The sequence below is a fragment of the Xiphias gladius genome, chromosome 3 (assembly GCF_016859285.1).
Source record: "Xiphias gladius isolate SHS-SW01 ecotype Sanya breed wild chromosome 3, ASM1685928v1, whole genome shotgun sequence".
NCBI classification, from domain to species: Eukaryota; Metazoa; Chordata; class Actinopteri; order Istiophoriformes; family Xiphiidae; genus Xiphias; species Xiphias gladius.
Window position 1 is genome coordinate 19594420 of NC_053402.1, and position 21933 is coordinate 19616352.

Here is a 21933-nt window from a genome sequence, read left to right on the forward strand (position 1 = left end):
TATATTTTTTTGTCCTCTCCGTAGAGAGAAGGGCCATCTTTCATTGCTCCTCTCCTGGGAGCGTTTTTGCTGACAAAACAGGGGAAGCCGGGGTTAGGTTAACAATCGTAACGACACTGCTGTCAGAAGGGGGGCGGCAGCAAAAGATAAAGAGAGTGGAGAAATTGAATGCACCAGCTCTTTGGAGGAGCTGCACATAGCCAACACTCAGTTTGCTCAGCCAAAGCTTGGGAGGAGAGCGAGAGGAAAGTATAGATACTGACTTGAAAAGGTTGTCTGAAACAACAATATTGTATTAAAATTGCTTCCAGATAGTCCACCTCTGCTTTCCACTAATAACTTTCTACTGCACTCTTGGAAAAGGCTTAATACAGCCACTTTACAATAATGGAACCAGTCTGACTTTGAAGATAAATTTATCATACATTGCTTTTTATTGTTGGTGTATCGGGGATGTTTCCCTTGAACTGTCTCGGCAAACGTAATTATGTTTCTGCAGAACTACGTTTTGTATGCTTTATGTAACATCTGTATAATATCTTTACACAGTTTTTATTTTTTGTTGTTACAACTTACAGACTGATACACAGAATGCCAAAAAAATTTCAGAGGAAACTAAGGAGGGCTTATTTGTGTCTCAATACTCCCGGTGGTGGGAGCAGGGTGGTACGGGATCTGCAACCCAGTGACGCCTCAGTGACTCTGTTCTAAGAAACGAGGCAAGAATCAAAACAAGGCGCTCTTCTACTTCAAAGCCAAATTGAACCACAAAAGTCTGTAGGAGATCGATAGCTAGAATGCTGTACTGACAGAGAACACAGTTGCTCTGGGCTCTACTAATGCTTTTTTTTGATAGCAAACTTGGAGAGAGAAAACACAGGAGGGAACATCAGAACACGATAACTTCAGGGCTGCAGATCACCACCTCGTGTTCTCTCACTCTTTTACACTCATACTTACAGTCAATGGACATGTACCTGGAGACATTTGGACTCGTATGGGGCGAGAATACAGCTGGGGTTTCATTCGTGTAGCACAGATTGATTGAATTAAAATAGATCCCAGTAAAATGTCTTTGTTCACCTTCATTGAGGTGGTAAAAATGTCCATGTCAATAGATTTCCTATGCCGCATTAGTAAATGACAGTGTTCTATTTGAGCCTTTTATAGGGCTGATCCCTGACAAGTAATCAGGCCTGATTATTCATGCATTCAGTATTTTAAGTGGACCAATCCATATATGCAAACTGACAAAAGAATAAAATACACATGAGATGATTGTTCGTCTCATTGAACACTTGATCAGAAAGGGAATGAGAAAAATGCCAAGCTTTTGCTTTAACATGCTTGCATTTTTGGTGAACGTTTCTTTTTTGTTTAGTTTATATTGTATCTGCGCATCAGTAACGCCAAACAAAGTCCTCATCCTGCTGGGATTCTTGCTGCACATTGTCCCCCCTCTGTCCCCATGGTGGCAAAAGAAAAACACTATATGGTGTGTGTGTGCGTGCGTGCGTGCAGACAGAAGAAATATTCATTCATTTAAATAAAACACAGTAAATAGCATCTGAGGTGGGAAGCAGCACTGAAATGCCTTGTAGCACAGTTACAGGTGTTTTCTTAATTGTGTAATCTCATTACATTCTCTTGAGTACACGCTTATTTACAAAATAGGCATCCAAAACACATTTGGGTGAAAACATAGTCCGTGATTTGAATGAGGCATAATTTGACTATTGACTATTATCAACTACCTCTCTTTGTCTCCGGATAGAATGAAAAATGCTAGTGCCATGGAAGGACTATCAACTTTTCTGATGCCAATCAGTTCTACAAAGGGTCTTTATTTTCCCTCGCACTGCATGTTTTGCAGTGTTGAGCATACAGGAAGACTCCTTTTTGCAGCATTTTATAAGTTTGCTTAAAATCCTCCAGACGGCAGGATGGAAACATGTAGCGTGTGCAAGGAATTTGTTTAATATACTTAACACTGTGAACAGTCATTGCCTCTGCTGGACCTCGACTGCCTGCCCACTTCACAGCCTATATCAAGGTACTCCTCCTTCACTGTAAACTTTTCTGTGGCACATGAACACACAGCCCGCCTCGGGCCTGGGCTCACATCTAACCCCAAAAGCACACACTGGAAGTTGCCTACAGGGAGACTGACGCCTCACGAGGTATGGAAAAACACAGAGAGAAGCCCTGTTCCCCCTTTGGCCCGGGACACAGGAGCACACTGGAGCCCTTAGATGAATGAAGGAAGAAGAACGGGATTGGTGGAAAGGACACACATTGGAGCTCTGTATTTCTGTATTTGACTTCCTCCTCCACCTCCTTCTGGCACAGTCTTCTCTCTGCTCCGTCCCGTTTCCCTCCTGTCCACACATACGCCTTTGAGACTCCTAGCCATAGGGTAGGGTCTGATTCTTGCCGACTTCTACACCTCCTACTCTCTTGCCTGTTTTTCTTGCCAGCTCTGTGATCTCTCAAGCCCTAAACCTCCAGCCAAGTTGATCCAACTTCTTCGATACCAGTGAGCCCAGGTCTTCCTTACAGCATGGACATACAGTGCTTTATACCAGATAGAGAGAGAGAGAGAGATGTTAGAGGAAGCCTGTCTGTCAAAGAGAGGAGTAATGGGCCCTGAAGGCACTTCTCAGCTCTCATGGAAGCCTGCTAGCCCTTGCATTTTTACATGCCTAGAGAGGTGTTACATAAATGACAGAATATCCTCGATTGCCACTCTTTGTATGCTAAAAGCCTTCTCCCAGGTTGATGTTTATGTTAATGACTCTAGTCAGGGGTTTGAAGTGCCTGGATGATGAGCTGCTAGCCTAGAAAGGAAGGAGTGGCTCTGACCTTGGCCCACTTCAGGGAAACGCTCTGGTTTCTGACTAATAGAGTATGCCCTATTCTTTCTCCCACAACATGCACTCAAAATAGCTCTGGCATGCCCCATTAAGCAGCATTTTAATTGTTAACACGGCATACTCTGTCCTTGGCAAACATTAACTACTTCATTTAAATGTCAATCCCAATTAAAGAAGGACTGAGGAGATGATCATTTTAACAAGGAACAAGTGTGATGCTGCAACCGCTATCAACATTATCAGCTTTTACGGGAGTTAGTGAAACTTCAAATATTAACAGTTTTTTTGGTTCTCACCTGATGACTGACAGATCACTCAGGAGAACCATTCAGGATATAAATTAATATAGGAGTAACTCCAAATTTAACACATTAGGATCAGTTTACTAGCCAGAGGGAGTACAACTCCAGCCAGTAAAAACAAGAGGAGTTGTGTAAAGAATCAAAATATTTGAAAAGGCTTGAAAGAGAAGTTCAAACCCTGCCCACTTTCTCACCTCCATGCATCTGGCCTTTGTGAAGTGGGTGTGAATGTCTGATTTTCAGTCACGAAAAGTCACAGAAATTCTGCAGACCCACAGTGCGGACGCTGGAGTTGTGTCGGGGGAGTGGGTCTCAAAAGCTGTTCAGCACTTTGGTCGAAGCATACTATCCCCTTTTATGAAGTATTACTTCAAGGGACTTAAGGGATCCAGGCATTTCGAGCTTGACCCACACTAAAGTCTGAAAGTCAGGAACATCTTGACCTTTAAAATCTGTCTGTTATGATTACCCCAACTTCATGGGAGCACAATACAAAATTGCTGAAGTACTCTTTTACCAGAAACATGAGTCTATGGGGTAAATATGGTCTGATGCCTGTCACTATGCAGTTTTCATTCCTAGGCTGCTTCAGTGCTTGGTTATTGGAAAAGAGGTGCCCGCATTAGTCCTAATGCAGTGACAAAGCAGAAGCCTGTGACGAATGTTTGTTTCCTTTTGTGTACAGTTCCTCCCTTCCTTCCTCTGTCGCCCTAGGCGTTACCCTGAGTGAAAACTTCCATGGTTGGCAAGCTACTCTTTCATCCCTCCAAATGTACCCCCCCGTTCAGCCTGTAGCCTGCTCAGCTGTACTGGGATACAAACCCCATTTCCCCCGGAGAGCAATAACGCTAGCATTAGGTTCTGCAGAGAGTGGTGCCAGCCCAGGGGCCTGGCATGCAAACGTCCACTGCTGCAAACAGAAGCACACATACACTTAATCCATTCCCAGCGCTGCAGTACCAGATGGATGGCAAACAGGGATGCTCACAGGTCCAAATCACCTCCTGCAGCTGGGTGATACAGTCCCACAGTGGGGAGAGGGGCCAGGCAGGGATTAGGACCTATCTCGTCTGTTTTGTTGTAGCACTCCCATTAACTGCCACAGGATCTTTTAAGCAGTATAAATTTTGGATTGTCACCGCAGTCATTTTTGTTTCAGAGTGTATTTGTATCGCTTTGTTGTTTTTCTTGCATATTTTTCTGTGAGGGTCTAGCTGCTTGTTATGCACCATCTGATAATGGGTAATGCATCAGTGGCTGCCTGCCTAATGACTTAAATAGGTAGAGGTGCTCATATTGGCAAGCAAGTGTAGTGTTGTCATGGGAATGATGTGTGGGCCTCTCTTCCTCTACTGGAGTGAACCAGTGAGCGGTGCTTGACTGCCCACCACCAAAAGGCGCAAAAACACTACCACACATGCTTGCACACACAAGTACACATGTAAGAGTACCTACATTGCAGTACTAACAGAGTGGATGAATCAGTGAACTCTCTAGCATCTCAAAGAAGGGGAGGAGGAGGTGGAGGTGGATAAGGGGTTGTCTAGGTTGATCTAGTCACACAGCACAAGCAACAGTGAATCACAGTGTTACCTCGATTTTAATCAACACACTTAGGCTACAAATGACTCACTCGTTGAAATGCGCATCATTTGCGTTAACGGCTGTTTGCTATTTGAATGCTAATGTGCTCTCCAGTGCCCACCAGCCTACTTGAACACACTTCATCATTCAGTTTTCCTTTTTATAGCAAAAAACCTTTCTGTATCTGTATCTCTCTTGTTCCGTCAACCCCTCCACCCACCCATCTATTCCTCCCCTGTCCCACGGCCCCCACTTCTGTCTGCTGCTATGCTCCCATGTCTTCCATTAGGAAAGGAAATGAGGCGAGGTAGCAATGCAAATGTCCCCCTGCTGCGCCCTGACTCATCACCCCGAGACAGAAGCAAGGATGGAGTGAAGAACAGAGGAGGGAAGGGAGGGAGGAAGGTGTGGAGGGGCACTGCGATTACACAGACATACACAAAAACATACAGCTGATTGTACACAATGGGGGGAAAAAATGGGCAAAGTGGGTACCGCTGTGGCAGAGTTATTGTCTTGCAGAAAGCTTTCTCTGGCAGAGTAGAACAATAAAGGGAGCATAAAACACTGAACACTGTGCATTATTTCTCTTTTAAACTTTCCATTCTTATTTTTTGTGGTGTAGCTGTCCCATCATTCAGCTTGCGGTGCTATTTCAGCAGTTCTGAGGGGTCATTCCTTTTTTCTGCCTCCTGCCTTGTCTATCTCTAGCTCACTTGGCTGTTTTGTAGATTATATTGTAAAGTGCCCAGAAATGCAAGCTTGCCCGTTGAAAACACAGTTATTCATTAGTATTTTAGTGTGTGCTTTCATGGCCAGTGGGTGTCTGAAGGGAAGAAAATTGAGACTATTGCAATTTTAAGGTTGTTTGTGTTTTTCTGTTAGCGTGCAGTTTATGTGTTAGAGACAGACAGGCTAATAGTGAGGAAAATTGTGTACAAATTAGGCGAAAAGAGTGTAAAACATAACAATGTATTTAATGCCACAAAGCTGGCAACCTAAACACACTCAAGGAAGTGCTGTCAGCCTCAGCGCCACCAACTAGCTGTCAGCGGAACACCATTCAGCCCTTTCACTGTGTGATGAGAGGCTGCTATCGCTACAGTAAGCAGTTGGGATTTGAAAACTTCAGTGTTCTGCTCAGGGATGTAACCGGCAACTTTCCTTATCTGCAGGATTATGGAAATGAAGGAGGGTATTGCCGTGGCATATTCATATCCAGAATAGTAACTGTAAAGATAACCGGGGGTCTAAGGACAGAGGGTGTCGTTATGCTGTACAGATAAAGCCCCTTGAGGCAAATGTTTGGTATCGGGCTATATAAATACAATTTGACTTGAGTTTTCAGTTTTCCCAAATAAAAGTGTGCATATGCACTACAATGAACTAAAACATCTAAAAAAGTGGCAGCAACAACTACATTTTATGTTTGACCTCATGGATTTTCCAGTGGCAAGCAGTATGAGCTGTTAGACAGGCAGCTTGTAAACAGTCACAAATTTACTGAAATTATAGAAAACACATTTTTGCAATGGGAAGCAAAAGTGAATGTTAAAAAATGATCACCAAACCAGAAAAATATTCAGTTCTGCAGAGCTGCTTCATGGTTCAACTTTGACCTTCATGTTGTGCACACAGCCAAGTTCTAATCCAATGAAGAATTGTAATGTACATAATAGGTCAGTTTACCAACATTTCCACTTCCAAACAGTAAAAATACATCACAAATATTATACTATATCGTGTTGCTTGTCAAATCCCCAAATCTCAGAAGTTGTTGATTAAATTGTTATGAGCTGTTGAAATGAAGCCTTAACATCAATAAGACTTAGTCTACATTCATGCTAGCAGCCCTGAGGCTTTATGGTTAAGGCTGATGGGAATTTCAGTTAGTATCAGGTGTGTAGTCATAAACCAAAGTATTGGACAAATTGAAATTTTAACCAGATGATGGCGCTAGATGAAAAGTTAAGGGATCACTAAAGTGATTGGAATTAATCCTGAGGTCCTCCTCATGAATGTTTGCACCAAATTTAATGGCAACCTAGCAAATAGTTGACACATTTCTTGTAAATCCACAAATGTCCACCTCATGATGGTGTTAAAGGAAAAATCAAGAGCTCACCGAAGCCACTATGATTCATCCCCTGGGAACCACGAATGTCTACCAAATTTTGAGACAATCCAGCAAGTAAATGTTGAGATATTTCACAAAATAAGTCAAAACTCTGACCTGCTGGTGGCGTCAGGGGATGACCAATGTCGTCGGAATTCATCCATGCATGTCTGTACAAAACCTCATCTCAGCCATAATCCATCCGGTAGTTGTTGTGACATTTCAGGCTGGACCAAAGTGTTTTTCAGATTACATCCCCAGAGCTCTTGACTAAAAATAAAAGTGAGGTTGTGAGCTTGTGAATAAAGACAGATGTGGATTGCCATCTCAAGATGTCTTAGTGCAAATTAAAAATAAGATTTGAGGGATTTGTATAACTGTATTTACCTATCGCTTTGAATACAATCTCAGTTTTTAATATTGGTAAGGCAGGCCCAGTATTCACTCTTCTGCCTGAACAGATACAGCAAGGCTATTTAAGACATTAAAAAGAGAAATGGCAATTTAAAGGCTTAAAACAATAGAATCCCTATCAGGGTTGACTGACGACTCACATGCAGCCTATCACCCTCGTGTTGTCTCCTTAAGCAGAAAATGTACATAAATACATAAACATAATTGTTAAAGAAAAACACCATTAAGCTTAAAAACCCAAACACGCACCGAAATCTACCAGACTGACACAGCATGTGGCTCTTTTGTGTGTGGATGCCTAATGGAAGGTTTCTTCAAGGTGAGGGAGAAACCAGAGCAGAGGGTTAGAAAATGCCGGGGCCGAGCAACTTGAGTCAGTGGTGCGTTCAAGGAGTGTTGCCCTGTCACAGCTGTAGAGAGGACTGGAATTTTCCCCCAAGTGTTGCTGTTCTGTCAATAAAAAGACAAAGCACCACCATGCGAGGACTTTTGTCCCAGCTGGGTGGCTGGCCCACAAAGCCGGACCATGCCTCCAGCATGACAGTTTTGCTATAATGGCACGGGGTGCCCAATGATTTGAAGAGAGCACAGTGGAATCCTAATGAGTGTAATGATTATCTCTGCCGCCAGCTGAGCCATTTGCCTAGCTGGATCCTGGCCTTGCTGGATCTCCTGCGCCATTCGTGCTCGTTGACAAGCTATATATGTACAGAGAGGAGAACATTTTTCTTTGTCCTTAAAGGGAAAATATGCAGCATCCATATGAGAGCTTAGGCGGAAAAACACTTGTCTTTTCTTTGCAGTGTCTCCTGGGAGCCCAGCCTGTGTAGGTGTCTGTGTGCGTACATTTGTGTGGTAACCTGTGCTGTGAAGACTGCGGTACACTTTATCTCAAGTGTCAACTACAGCCATGTTGCTGCCGACTCATATATGTCCTGTGAATTCTCTCTCTCTGTCTCGTGCTCCCTCTCTGTTTAGCACGTCTAATATTAGTTAGGTCTAATTGCTGTGCTGAGTGCTTTCTAAAAAGCTAATTAGGCCAGTGATTTCTGGTTAAAGACTAGGAGGAAAGACAGAGTTTCTATTGCTGTAACAGGGTCCACACCCTCTGGACTCCCTCCCACACCCTGGCAGTGCTGTTTTTGACCTTGTATTTATTTCTACTACTAAAATATCACAAGGCAAGACTTAATTTTTTCTCAAGAATCTGTCGGATTTCCTGTTTGATCTATTTTTTGCTTCTGCACGTAAAAATGTTGGCTCAGGAAGTGCCAGATTGTGTCCACTGAAATCGCACTTCAGCATTTTGGTAATAGTTCACAAAGGAAATGGTTGCTAGATTCAGAGAGATTTGTGGAGGATTATGTTCCACCACAATGTAAACCATAAACACAGTCAAATTTAAACCGCTCCCTGAAATAATTTGTTTTACTGCCGAGTGATCCCTGCCCCCATTACAAACGTGCGCCCTAAGTGTGCAGGGATAGTGTGCACGGTGCACAGTAGCGTGTGTGTGTGTGTGTGTGTGTGTGTGTGTGTGTGTGTGTGTGTGTGTGTGTGTGTGTGTCCAGGTGTCACTGAGCTGCATGAGGACTAAATATTTGGCACTGCCAGTCCACATGTAGAAAATGTTGGGTGACGTCTTTATTCACTCAAAACCTCACAGTGGAAATGCATTGCAGGATTTTCCCACCAATCTACTGGTTTTTGCAAAGAAAATCAGTAAACCTTTCTGCCTGGACGTATTGCGCTCTTCTGCTTTTTCAGTGGGGAACGTTCCCCCTGCTCCTTCCTCTGCCTTTTTGAGTGCAGGCTGAGTGAACAAATTAAGACCTAGCTTATTAAACAACTGAGCCTTTAAATTACAACAGACTGGCCTTGCACGCATGGGTGACTATCAGAGCCCTTTCCCCTCCACCTCCAGCAAGGAACCAAACACAACAGGGAGGGGCTGTGCTTCACTGTCCCTTATGTTATATCCATTCGCGAGGAGTGGCTTGATGTAACAGCGATGTTTTTTAGGGTGATGTAAGGGTGATTTAACATGATGCTTATCCACTGAGTTGTGTGTGTGTGTGTTTCTTTTTCTTTTTGTCTGTTTTTGTACCGAGTTTCATTAGGGAGAGGTTAATGAAGCTGAATGTTGATTGGTGTTTCCAAAGCTTTCCTTCACGCAAGGGGAAATACTTTCTTTTGGGCTTGAAAGGGTTCTAATTTCTACAAATGTTGAAGCCTGTTATTTGTCTTTCCTAAGTCGCCGATTGCTGTTGATGTTCTACGCTTATTTTTTCTCATTATGAATTATCTTATTGTGGAGATTGTCTTGACTGATAGACATTGTTTTTATTCTGAGCAGCAGGCTTGGAGGGTGTAGCTGTAGTTGAGAGTTCTGTTTGTTCTGAGTATTGAATGTTCTGAGTCTTGCGTTTCTCTTTTTGTCTCATTGGGCCTTTTTATATGTTCTTATCCTTCCCCTCATGTGTATAACTAAAGATTTCCTAGTTTTTTGTGTATGTGTATGAGAGTGTGAATGTGTTAATGCACACTGCTGTAAAGCACAGCAGCACTTGAATTTGTCTTGCAAAACAAGAGAAGCAGTTCAGTTTGAAAGTGGGATATTTGCATCATATTTGAAGAAAACCCAATTAAGCTTACAGCTAAAAGTGATTGAGACCATGCTCGGAAGACTTTGATCACAAAACAAGGACCATTAAATATAATGTTGGTGTTAGCTGAGAGTAAATTGGAATAATTAGGTTTTGGGTTTGAGAACACAAGATGAAATATTGAAATATTGTTTATCTTGCTTTTTATTGAATTGAAATAGTTGTCTTTTCAGGAATTAAAGCCTTGGCATTACTTAAAACTGCTTTAGTATTGCATTTGCTATAAACCCTCCAAATATAGAATTTTCCAGAATATATCATGTGAATGAATTCCAGAGAGGAAACAAAACAGCATTAATCCCAACATTTTGTACATAAAAGTGTGAAAACACGAAAATAACTAAATCCGAAACAGATTTAGACACCTCCAGAATTGAGTAAAATGAGCAGTTTTCTTTACAGAAAGCTGCGTAAACCCATTAACCATGCTATTCCTCCATCACTGCTCCACAAGGTTTTATACTTTTGTTAACTGGTGAATAAGGCCGCTGTGTAAAAGATGTACTTTTGCCCCATTAGCTCTTAGCATCTGTTGTAGTGAGTGTTAAGTTCCGGCAGTAACTACATCATGACTTCGCTCTCCATATCTTTAAATATTATTTGTTGATTAAATCCTTCCAGCAGAATAACGCCACGTCTTTGGGTATCGGGCCACAGAGCAGTGGATACAGTGTGTACAGGATCCTCTATAAACTAAAAAATGTCTGGGTTAATCAGTTTGGATCTCCAGCCGCTCTGAACACACAAATCGTATCTCGAATATCATTCATGATTCATGCTGAGTAGTGAGGCTTTTAACAAAACTCACCTGGGGAAATTTTCAAGATTCGTGGAAGTGTTCCGGCTCCCCTGGGGTGGGTAGCGACACTGTGCGCTGTAGGTGGGTTTTTGGAGCACTTTCTTTTGACAGTCAAGCGTGGGTTGACTCTGGAGTGTTTCTGTCTAATTTGAAAAGGAGCAGGAGAATCAGTGTGGGAGGAGTTGAACAAGGTCTCAGGTCTGCCCTGGACCCTCAGACTCCCGGGGGTTGAGACCAGCAGTGTGAGGATGTGTGGGCATCTTCCAGCTCTGACACTCAATGTACATCTGTGTTCCGCCCTCTAGAGAGTTTCGTTCCTTTTTTTATACCTACTAATTCAAATTACATTCTGTAATCACTGTATTGTAGAAATACTCTTTTCTATGTTGAAGCTAGGTAGGAAGTATAATTTGCAGGTGAAAAGACATCTAGGAGTCTGTTTTAAAACTGGGCTAAGTTTGGTTGTAAAGTGAAATAGTTAGATGCTCAGGGTAAATATAACTCTTGGCTTAGCAGTGATGTTACTAAGAAACATTAAGTTTTCAACTATATTTAGCCCCGATTTAACCTAGATGTCTGCAAACAACCAAATTAATCTCTACGGAGGAATGTTTTTTTTTTTCTTCTAGATGTAACAGCCCCAATTGCAGTATAAACACTTTATAAACCTGTGGCTCTTCAGCACTCAGAAAATTAGACTGACTCATTCGGACGTGACATCGCTATTATTTGTTTACTTAAGGGCAAGAAATATCAAACACGCCGCCCACTGCCACATTTGACCTTGTTCTCTCTTCCCCCTCTGCCTTTACTGCACAAGGCCAGTCCTCAGTCATACCAGCTCCTTAGCCTGTGGTGAGTGTGCCGCAGTGAGCCGGTCTCATCACTGCTAAGGAAGAGAAATATCGTGAGAGAGCAGTGAATGCGCGGGCACACCGTCCACAATAAGGTGGTGTGTCTGACACATGTACGACTCAGATATTTTATCAGCGGCAGAGACGCCGCCAGCCTACATTTAGAAATGCGTGTTTTGATTTTAGTCAGGATGTGAATTAAGATGCCTTAGTTCATATTCCGTATGTGTAAGGAATCAAAAGTTTGTTTGTGTGACTTTTGAAATATTTGGTATTAGTCAGTTATGTTTCTGGCGGATCACAGCTAATCTGTTAAACATGCAAATAAATCTGTGACATTTGCAAATTTACTCAGGTTTTGGTTTGCGAATAAATACTTAAAGACTTTAAGTCATAAGCCTTTTGCTTTCAGTCCTGTTTGATTTGGCGACACCAGATGTTTCGCATCAGTAGGAAATGTTGGGTTTGCATTGGCAGTAACTTAATCCAGCCCCGATAAAACCATAGGAGAGTGAACTGTAAACAGTCAAGCAGATATCAGTGAAATAAAATTACAAACAGTAACCCTGGATTACATGCTGCGTTGTTTCCCGTGAATCCCTTGTGGGTGGGGAGGCAGTGTGGATCCAGTGCGGAAATGGCTGACTCCACCACTAACAACGACAACTGCCACATAGAGAGGTAATTAAAGACTGTAAATACATTGAATGGCAAGTGCTTAAAAACAGACCATAAATGATGTAAAAGCAGGAACTGATTTCACGAAAATCTTAAGGATTATTGTGCTAATGCAGCAAAATTTGGAACACCATTCTGAGGGAAAGAACAGAGCATCTGTTCTTCTATTTAATAATGTCAGATCAAACGATCACCTCCTGGGAACTTAAAACACCATACTGATTTCAGCCAACCCACAGTGGATGAGCCTTGAGACTTGACAGTCCGTTTATTTTTAGTGAAATAAAAGTTCTCTGGTCTGCTCTAAGTCATTTTCTCTCTGTGTTCGGACACATTCATGTCTGAATACTAATGTCTGCCATGTTTGTCATGTCGTTACCGCTAGTGCCACTCGAGGTTCCTGCGATAATACAAGCTATTGCCGTTTGACCTTTTTTATTGTTGCCGTCTCCCATTATATGGAAGGACCATCAGCTGACTGGGGTCGTGCAGCCTCAGCTGAAGCCCTAAGCCTCCACCCTGAAGATGAAAAGTAAGCTGAACCCATAGAAACATACTCGAATAGGCTCTGCCTGGGAAGCTGTGACCAATTTCCCAGAAAGTCTTTCCCATTGTGTGTGAAAGATAAGCACTGGCTTGAATATGTGTGTATATATAGAGACCATTTAAATAATAAAACCAGGATGCAGCTGCCTAAAATACAGTCAGGCTCATCCAGGAATGTCAGCGGGCTCACAGGGTCTGACGTAGTTCGATTTGATCCGATTCTGCCACATTCTCAGACTGTAATAACTATGAAAGTGATTGGAGTGACGCGCTCCTTACTTAATCCCTTGTGTCTGTGTGGGCCTGCGTGTGACATTGGTATGAGGATACGTAAACTAAAACCAGAATAATCCACCAGAAAATGCTTGGCTGTAGGGCAGCGTAGAGGAGTCGAGCATCCATGAGGAACAGATGATGTTGGGATGTAGGTGGGAAACGTGACTTAAATAAATGTTCAGTATTTTATCTTTTACAAGTGTATGAGTTAGTCTGCTGGCGTGTCAAATGACATATATATATAAAGACAAAGAACACATATTGTATATGATAAAAACTGATTTTCTAGTATCAGATGTGAAAAATGTATTCTTGGAGCCATAACATAGGCGAATCCACTTTGATTTACTCCCTTGTGTGTGTCACTGTTTCTGATGAGCATCCTTCCACACTGGTGGCCTAGTCAGTACAGCAGGTGCCCTCCCCACTGACTGGCATGTTAATCAGGTGGGATTAGACCTCAAGTGAGTACAAATGTGATGGAAAATGGTTTGAATTACATGCTAAGCCCCCACTGGCCTGTAATCCACCGCCCTTCACTTGGAAAAGTCATCCACGGGGTAAAGTGTGTGTTTTGTCCACGTGCAAGCGAGTGCCGTTGTTCGAGCCCCACGCGCTTCCCCCACACGATCCAAATCCTACTCATTCACACTCCTTCGTCTTTGCCCCCACACTGACTTTATCTGCTTATTCGGGCTCTCCTGAACAGACATATTAGTTGACGAGAACAGAAACATAACTGATGTGCGGAGGTAAAGAGGGAGTAAGAATAGGAGGAAAAGATGGAGGCGGGGATGGTCTGATGGGCTCGAGGCAGTCCCTTGCTGTTTTTTGAGCGACATCTAATCAACGTGTTTGCCCCCCCCCCTCCCCGAGCCACAGACTGCCTGGATGTCTTGCCGGCAAAGCAATAGATCAGTATCTCAAGGACGGTTTACCCTCACACCCATCACACAGTAAATAGAGCACTGGCTTTGGGACAGTTGTTTTTACCCTTTTCCTGTCACTCAGTTTTCATACCACCTCTTAACCCTCTCTAACATAGCGTGTTATAAAAAATCCCTCTGACCCACCACCCCCCCTTTTACTTATTGCCTCGCTGCCAGGTGGTCGAGGTTACAATATCATCTTGATTACCAGATGGTAAATTATCTGCGCAGAGAGGACTGAAATCCCTTCAGCGGATGGGGGAAAGGTGAAATGTTTCAGACACTGCCCAGTTCGAGAGCTGGGCTTGTGCCGTGTCATACGCTAGCAGCTGTCATTCAGGTGCTTTTGAGGAAAGCACTGAATCCCCAGCTGCTCAAATGAAGCCGGTTAACTGAGCTTAGCTTAGCACAAAGGCTAGCTAGGGGGGAAAATAAGCTAACTCAGCCATATCTAAAAGTAACAAAATCCACCTACCATCACCTCTAAAGTTCACTAATTAACATCTTGTTTGTTTAATCCGTAGAAAAACCCCAATGTAAAAATGACAATTTGCCATATCACCAGGAGGTCGTTTGCTGGACTGGACTTTATACTAAGGTAAGCTAAACAGCTACTGGATCCAGCTACATATGTACCTTACAGACATAAGAGCGGTATTGATCTTCTCATCTGAGCAACTAAGCTTTTGTTTTATGTGTCCAAGTTTTTAACATATTTGTCTCCGAGATCCTTGGTGCACCCAAATACAATGGAGACAAATAGAATTTATCTCCAAAACACATGAAAAATTACATTTAGAGAACTCAATAGTGATGTGTTTACAGAAACAATGTCCTGGTTCACATCAAAGGCATTCGACAGACTGGAATGTGAACAGGTTTGGGGAAACTGTTTCTGTAAAGAAGTTTTGCCTTTGAATTTTTAAAGCAAAGTAAGTGAAAACTTTTTTTTATTTTTTAATGCGCCAGAAAATAAATTCCGATTCAGCTTTCAGAGACAGATATCTCAAAACCTTGGCACATAAACCCAGAACTATCTGGATGCTTACACTGAACACCATTAGAGGCATTTGGTCATAAGAAAATATGCCATTTTCGTAATTTGGGTGAACTGACCCTTTAATAAAAAATAAGTGTAACTATACAGATATGAAGCAAGGAGTAAATGGAAAATAGCAGCTGTACACAGTTGACTTCCCTTGGATAAATAAAGGTTTAAAAGATTTATTTTCACAAGCCAAGATACATATCTCCCTGCAGAGTGTGTGTGTATGTGTGTTTTCGTGAGTGTGTTCGTGTGCTGTTCTCCCTGGAGATGCATCAAGGCGGTTATGAGCACAAAGAGACTTGAACACACACACTCACACACACACACACACACACACACGTGCACAGATGCTTCATGAATAGATAGTAGGGTCATTTGAAATAAGTGTTGTCCATGCGACAAGCAGTGTGACTGTCCTCTGTTGAGGAGATGGGTAATTCTCTTTCACGCATCATTAGCCCTCCACATCTCCTCGCGCACGTTCAGCATCTGCCGCAGCCAATCAGAGCTGCTCATCAGTCTTGGACCACTCCAACTCCACATCACTCTACAATAGCATCTCATTTCTGTCTCATCTCTGTGTCGGGACCAGCCCTCATTTCTTCACTTTTCTCTCCCTCTTCATGTCGTTTTCTCATCTTCCATCTCTCGCCTTCGTTCACCACCTCTTTCTCTCAGTGATAGACAGACACAATCACAGTCACTCCTGTTTTTACCTGATGGTTCATTTGGTGTTGGAAAAGTGATTTCATTTCTCTCCTCTCATTCAGCGACCTCCGCTGCTGTTATCATTTGTAGCGCAAAACAGGTTGTAATGGCTGCACACTGCCGTTCTCCCACCTTAGGTAATAACTGAACGAGTTCATGAGTAATGGGGTGATAATGGCATAATTGTTTGAAGAATTAGTGTGTGTGCTCCCTGATTGTGAGCCTGGTAGTTATGGTGAACATGTGGAAATCTTTTCACTTCCATTTGGCTGCTAAGATGTTGAGTGGACCTTTTTCACTGCTGTCACATCTATTGTCATCATCATCATCATTTTAGTGATTACTTTGACTGCCACAGACATCATAATCATATCTATTCTAGTTGTGTGTGAATAGTCACACACCATAACCTTTCCCTGTCCTTGCTCTGTGATCCACATACTTCTTTTGGTCACTATGGATGAATATGATTACTGATATATATATATATATATATATATATATATATTATATTTAAGGATTATCGGTCATCTCTTTGACAAAATGATGAGTATTTGGAGCAGATGACTGCAGATGAGCTTATACTGCAGGAGTGGTTTAAGACGTTTCTATGGATGTCATACTTTTTTCTTTGGTTAAAAATGGTCACAACTGGAATCCATTGTAACCGTCATAAATTCAAGCTGACACAGCTAATGTGGATGATGAACGAGGAAAAAACAAATAATCACATCAGTAAAACCATTCCGTATGAGTTGACTGAGTGAACTGACATATAGTTATCATAAAAATTGATTTAATTTTCGTCAGTTTCTTCAACACCTCTGCTCTTGCCAAGCTTGAAAAGTTGTGCTTTAAGTCCAAATTTCCCACTTTTTCTATGCATTGTTTATCAAGTTTATCAAGTTTTTGCTAATACTAAAGGCTTCGTCATACTAGCAATAAAAACAGAAAAGATAAATCAATTCCTTTGAAATGAATAGCTGCGATCAGTGGATTCACTTGCTAGGGTGAAGTAAATCTGTGTAAATTTTTCACGACGAGTTCAGCTTCGGCGAACTATAACCCGCAAAGTCATGCCGTTGACCAACAGGAAGCCATCTTGACAGTACATAAGTTTGAGGGAACCAAGAGCTGGAGAGAGAGTTTGCGGACAGTTGTTAGACAAGAGTGGGTGCTACACAAACTGTATGTTTTTTTTGTATGAAATGTGAACTTCTTTAGCCGTTTTCCATAAAAGTTACCCCCTGCAGCTTTAATGACGACAAATGTGAACTTTTGATTGGATATCTGTATAATTTATTGATCAACTGATGGATTCAACGCCGGTTGTCTTTAGAAAATTCTTGTTTTGTATTAAGGCCTTGTCACACCAGAAAGTGGCACTTTGAACTTTATCTGCTCATATTTGTGAAACGTTTAGTTGTAGAAGCTTTGCGACGTGTAAGTAATCACAGTGATAGGTAGTGAATTACTTTCTCTGTACTTGTCCATTTACTCCAGTCAAATGAATGAAAATTGCTGGCCCAGCGCATAAGCCAAAAACGTTTTCTGGCTTCCAGGTTTGCTTCCGCATTTTGCCCATCAGTGTGTCTCTTGATTACCGCAGCTGCACATTCCCACTGGTTTAGCATTTGTTAAGATATACAGAATAAGTATGTAAGTATGTTGTGTTGTCCAGAATCAAACGGGAATCTGCCAGAATCTTACAAGGAAGCAGAAGCCCCATTGCTCTGCTGTTGTTTTAGGTACTCTTTTACTTGAATCTTTTAGCCTATGAGAAGAAGTCAGAGGCAGATTTGGGCTCTCAGTGGCATCTCTCACCAAATTTTTACGTTGTCACTGTACCTACTGCAGCTGCCCCAGATATGGAAATGGGCCATGGCTAAAAAAGATCCGCCCACGGCATTAAATGGCCTTAAGCCTCAATTATACTCCTTTTGCGGGCGTGCACACGGACAGCTGCAGACACCACGGATGTGTAGTTGTTCTTATTATACTACTTTCTAGTCCGCTTGGAGTCAGTTTGGTACGGGACATGTTCAGTTGGTGTCCTTGTAGCATGGTGGTCATAACAAATGTGAGGCTACACGGACGTCCTCACAGGGCCTCGTGCACCTGCGTACGCATGTGATGATGAAATTTACATCCCCCTGACCCTAGCGGACCCCTTGTGTAGGTGCGAAAGTTATAGTCTTAGAGTGTTTGGAGGAACATCTGATGAAGTCGACGGAGAAGCTCATTAAAAAGGAGACTGTGCAGCCGGTGGAGAAATTGTCGGATTCCTTTAATTTGGACTAGCAAAGGGGTTGAGGATGCTTTTTTTTATACTCCTGCTAATTTCCCTATAAAAACATCTGAAGGGCCAAAAGATTCATGCCAGATTTCATATCGTTGACCTTTGTTCAGCTTTCAAAACTATCCACCCAAATGTGTTAGCTAATAAGATGCTGTCATATTTCTCTCAAGATGGAAATTTTGTGGGATGGATGATACAGACTTTATGACTAACTAATCCCAAAAAGCAAGAAACGGGATGCTGTTCAAAAGGCTCTGCTATTCCGCTGGTTTTCCTTAGGGCTTGTGTTGGTTTGAATATCTCAATTTTTGCTCTTTTCCTTCATGAAATATACCAACAGCAGCCCTAGCTCCGGCTTGTTTGATATTAAAGAAAAAGCAACCATACAAACATGTACAGTACCAATCCAGCACTAGTTGATATTCCACCCAGGCCACCCAAGCCAGGTGGCCTGGAGGGTTTAACCTCCAAGGTATGCTGTTGTCCCAGAGAGGGGAAAAAACTAAAGCCCCTCTACCTCATCTCTGTGTTTGCCAGTATGTTTTTTTTTTCTTTTACTTTTTACCATGGGGGCTTCAAACAGAATTAGATCAAACAATTGAATTTATTTTCTAGCAACCCCCCCCCCCCATAATCAATCAAGTTTTTTTAATTTTTTTTTTTTTTTATTAACAAACAGAGTTTAGCTTGGGGCAACTGCTGATTTTTAAAGTCTCGGCACTGGTGATCCCACCAACAGCGGTAGGCCAAGGCCAACATTCAGAATGACTGTATAGCCATATATTACACAGAACCTAAGTAAAGCACTGCAGTGACAGCCAGTGACATTCTCACTTGTCACCACTGTATCCACTGATCCATCACACTATTCTAAGAGCATATCATGTATAATATCCAGCGTGGAACAACAACAGCTCATCATTGTGTCACACTGACCCACTGATGTGTTAAACTTCTGGTAGCCAGCCAGGTTGGAAAGGTTAGCTGGAAAATGTATTCCATTACAATTGGTTGTTACTGTCTCAATGCACTTCTAAAGTTGTGGGCAGTAGCATACAGCAAATAAAGGGATTTCTCAAATCCCATATAAATTTTGGTTTTATGTTCAGTTACAGTACTTTACTGGCAGCGGATTATTTCAGTTTAAAAAACAACCCAACAAAAAGCCATAGTCATTGGTGCTTATTTTTATTTGTAAAAAGATTTTATCTGCACTTTCCACATCTTACTGGAAACATTCTTTGTTAGTGTCACAGGAAGACTTTGATTATTGTAAACAGTGGTAATCAGTGTTGTCTGGCATTAGGAAACGACTGCGAAATTACGCCATTTTTTTAAACCTGGGTCTTCTCTTATTGCTTTGCTATTCTGACTAGGGTCATACATAGCACTCGCCTGTGAATGGAAAACAACAGCTAATAGCAATCCCTACAAAGCACTCAAAGCCTTTATGCTACACTTTCACAATATCAGTGTTTACCTTTGTTCAAATAGAATCGTGCCATATGTGAAATGATAAGTAATCGATTTGCTGTTTCTTTGGACTCTGTGTTTTTCTGAATCCCTACAATGACAGTGGAGATTGGTGGCCAACAGCCAGAACGGCTGCAGTTATGAGACTAGGACCCAGGGTGATGCTCTGCTTCTAAATAGCTGTTAGTATGTTTATTCCTCTGCAGCGGTTTAGCGTGTGATCGATGAGCAGCAGTTGGCTCTGTCACTGGCACTAAGACAGTGATGAAGAGGGCCCCTGATCCTAGCTTTTATCCCAAAATACATTAGGAAAGAGATACCTAACCAGCAGTGAATTGTCTGTACAGCCATAAAGAGCTTGCAAATTCTGTTTACTGCCAAGTGTTGAATAATTGATATGGCGATAAAACTATTTTCCTACCAGAGTCATTTCAGCAGTTATGGCTGTTGTGGGGGCTGCGGCGCAGCATTTTGTCATTAATAGATCGGTAATTGTGAGTGGCAACCCGATTGATTCACTTCACTTCCTGTGAGAGCAATTGACGACGTATAGCCATTTTCACACGTCCTGCACAATCATGCAAGTATGTGATTTCTCTCACAGGCTCATTTCTCACACACGCACTTTCACGCACACTGTTTCAGTGTTAAAAGTGTCTGCTATATAATTAGCCTAGTTAACAGTGTTAATAGGTTCCTCAGGGTTCTTTTATGTACTGAGAAAAAAGAGGAAGATGTGCCAGCAATTGCAAAGAGGGAGGGAGAGGGTGTGTGTGCTGGTGTGTGTAGGTGTGTTTTGTTTTGGTTTTTTTGGTTTTTTTAATGTAGAAGTACAGCTGGTATGTTTAGCGCTACATAATTTCATTAAACACACACACGCACACGTTCCAAAGTTTTTCCTCGTGAGCGTACTCTGACCCCAGGCTTAACGGGTCCCTTGACCTGCTCACATCAGACAGGAAATTGGTAACACGCTGAAACGCCCAAACAGGGCCCACCAAGGTTAGTGTGTGCTGTGCCAAGTGAAGGGTTAGACATTATGTCTGGCTGTTGAGAGATAGGTCTGGTCACGGTGCAGGGAAGAATGTTAAGGGGCCACTTAATTGGTCTACAGAGTTCAAAGGTCAGTCTAGTTTGTCTTTTACAGCAACATGGCAGATTGGTTTTCCATAGAAATCAACAGCAGGGCTTGAACTCATGTCTCGTGTGCTTACTGTTTGTTTATGTGTGTGTGTGTTAGCGAAGAAGTGTATGTGTGTTGCCGTAATTGCACTCCATCCGTCATGGCACGACCACAGTGTACCACAGACTAGCGTGTTTCTCTGCGCTAAAACATTGCACGTCACCCAGATACCGCACAGAGGTTACTGCAAGCTGATTTATGACTGTGAATGTGTGAACGAGTCTGTTCATTTGTCTGTTTCGCTATGCCTGCTCATTTAGCTCGTCAGCTCAGACCGTGATTATGGCCCCTTTTTTTTTTTTTTTTTTTGGAAAGCATCCAGGCCTAGAATGCATCTGTAAGTCTTTCTGTCAGAGCGTCAGACGGATAACAAAGCAGATACACCTCCTCATTAAAGACTTGGCATGGATGGTGCTCAGATTACGGGAATGTACCTACTGCCATTCACCCTCCATCCCTCGCTCCCGCTGCACTTCATCTCTGCCTTTACTTTCGGAGCCTCTGCAAGGGGCAGCGAAGTGCAGCCCCGCTCTGATTGCTCTGACTTTGTCAATCACAAGAAGGATGCAGCATTAGAGGCAAAGACTCCACCACTTGCTCACATACGATCATAGATCTGATTATAATCTCCGCTATACAAATGCAGCAGATACACAGGACAGCATATGCAGTTCCAAAATGTGTGACACCTTCTCTATTTTTTGGCGTGGAAATGAAACAAATTGTAGTGTTTTTGAAAGGATGTTTCGGTCACTTAAATTTTCGCATAAAATGGATTTAAGTGATCATTCTGCTGTTCTGCCAAATGGATCAGCTATGCTGAGTAATGACTGTGTTCTCTAAAATGGAAATCTAAAATATAAATTGACTCCTTTAAGGTAACTCTGAATTTTTCTTTGCTCATGATTATTTCTTTGCTGAAAACACATGGCTTAGATCTAAAGTCTTTTTGGCTGCCAGCAGCTCATTCTTCACAGTTGAACTCCGATATATCCCCTCGTTGACAGAAAGATGTGGATTAGGTAAAGATAGATTACATTAAATTAGATTACTGGATTCGATGAAATCAGAGATGCAGACAATAAATATAATGCAGGCGAACGTTACTATGAGTGACACGCAGCTGTGACTGCCTGATGGCAGGGATTTATGGCATATGGTCTGAGAGCAGTTTGTGTGAGATGT

General features: G+C 42.2%; 1 protein-coding gene across 2 annotated transcripts in view; it reads left to right on the forward strand.

Moving 5' to 3' along the window:
* znf385c (zinc finger protein 385C) overlaps positions 1 to 21933 on the forward strand; it is a 123508-nt gene that overhangs the window by 8628 nt on the left and 92947 nt on the right. Inside the window, exon 2 of one of the 2 annotated variants that reach the window (XM_040124150.1) lies at positions 2001 to 2053. The exons of the other annotated variant lie outside the window; for it this stretch is intronic. The gene's annotated coding sequence lies outside the window, so the exon portion shown is untranslated. The remainder of the gene's footprint in view (positions 1 to 2000; positions 2054 to 21933) is intronic. 2 annotated transcript variants of the gene reach the window in all.